This window comes from Lutra lutra, chromosome 3 (assembly GCF_902655055.1).
Source record: "Lutra lutra chromosome 3, mLutLut1.2, whole genome shotgun sequence".
Taxonomy (NCBI): Eukaryota; Metazoa; Chordata; class Mammalia; order Carnivora; family Mustelidae; genus Lutra; species Lutra lutra.
The window spans coordinates 124112764-124114931 of NC_062280.1; positions in this window are offsets into that span (position 1 = coordinate 124112764).

Below are 2168 nucleotides of genomic sequence, written 5' to 3' on the forward strand. Positions count from 1 at the left end.
AGAGTCCTGCAGGGGTGGGGCTCCATCTGAACTTTGCTGAATGGACACTTCCCCACAGGAAAAGTGAAGTGGGAAGCCAGAGGGCCTCTGCAGCTTGGAATCCGGTGGGCAGATCAGGAGGGTTTGCATGGGTTTTAAAGTAGCGGTCTGCAAGGCTACCTTCTCAATTCCTCCACCCTCCATCATAGGACACTGGAGCAGATGCCTTCAGTAGGTGAGGTTTCCTGTCTTTTCATCATTTACATTTTTGTTGTCTTTTTTTTTTTTTTTAATGTAGCTTTGGCCAGAAACCTTAAGCACAACCTGACATTTTCACAACCCATACTAACAATTACTGTTCTCTGTGAGAAAGGCTCTGTGCCCATCGTAAATGCACACAAGGTCTTTGCTAAATTGGACCCTGTACCCACATTTCCTGGCTCTTCCTTGCGAATGAATTTACAGATTGTGGGGCTGTCCCAGATTACCGGCTGGAGCAAGTCATAAACGGAGCCAGGGCTGTATGGAGGACGTGGCTGTATGGAGGACGTGCCTGTATGGAGGACGTGGTCGGTTTCTCCACTGCCTGTGTTAATGACTGCGCGTCAGTTTCTATGTATTCGATTAACTGTTGCGCTCATCGGAACCGAGATGAGCTGCACCTCATTCTGCCCAGCCAAGACTTATATCACACCTGAGAATAAAACAGACTTCAAATTAAAGTTTAATTTTTATTTCTTTCTCTAACTTACCGTAAGCTTTTTTTTACAGTACAGTCTACATGTAGGAACTGCATGTCTCACAAACGTGCAGGTTGAGGCAGGGAGGCCAAATGAATTTATTGATGCTGTCTCTAACCAGCCTGAGAAATAGAATATCACCACTGCCCCAAAGCAGTCCTTCTGCCTCCACTTCTGTTATTATGCCCACTAGGAAAAGGAAACCACTGTGCTCAAGTTTAATGCCGTAGATTGGATTTGCCTGTTTATGAACACTCCATAAAGGGAATCACACAGTATGCATGCTGCTGTGTCTGACTTCTTTCACTCAGCATTATTTCTGTGAGATTTATTGATCTGTTATGTGGATTAGGAGTTGATTCTTTTTCCTTCCTCTGTAGTATTTATCACATACTGTGCCACAATTTCTTAATCCATTCTCCTACTGGTCACTTTGTGTTGCTGTCTGGTTTTGGCTATCGTGAAGAAAACCATGATGAACATCTTGGTACATGTCATCTATTTTTTTAAAAGATTTTATTTATTTATTTGACAGAGATCACAAGTAGGCAGAAAGGCATACAGAGAGTGAGGAGGAAGCAGGCTCCCTGCTGAGCAGAGAGCCTGATGCAGGGCTCGATCCCAGGACCTTGAGATCATTACCTGAGCTGAAGGCAGAGGCTTAACCCACTGAGCCATCCAGGCGCCCCTGTACATGTCATTTAATGCAGATATGTGTGCATTTCTATTAGGTATGTTCCTAAGACTTGATCAAAGTATATTTTAATATTTAAGTCTCTATTTAAACAAACTCTGACTGCTACTTAAGGGCAATGAGGGTTCTATAAAAAATCACAACATACCCCTCCTTTCCCTTTTATAAGACCCTCCAAACTTCCCATTTTAATAGAGGAGGAACATATTTTATGGGAATAACAAGGAGATAACAAAAGGAAGGACACACCCCAAAAAGACAATATTCAGTCTGAGATTCTGTGTGAGAAAGAAGATTCTGTTGTCAGTAGAAACATCGCCTCATTTCTGCACATATTTTTATGTTTTTAGAATTGTATTAATTAAAAAATAGAAGTCTTTTTCTGATTATAAAATAATACATATTCATTACAGAAAGTTTGCTGCCTGCAATTAAAACTAAAAAGTAAAATTACCTGTACTCTCAAATCCAGAGAGAGACACTATGAACTTTTTTTTTTATAATATACATTTTTAATGCATTTGTTGGAGTTTTCTTTTTTCCCAGAGTAACTCGAGGAATTACTTTCAAAAGTATTTTATACTCATTATTGTATGGAGAAATCGTTTTAAATGTTCTTTGGATTTTGAGCCACTGGTCGGTCGTCTCCACGTCTTATGATGTAAGTGGCCAGGCAGGGACACTTCCTGTTCACCCTCAGATGTCCATCGACCCTCCGTCTCCAGCACTGGCCTTTCCTGCAGGACCTCCTGCTG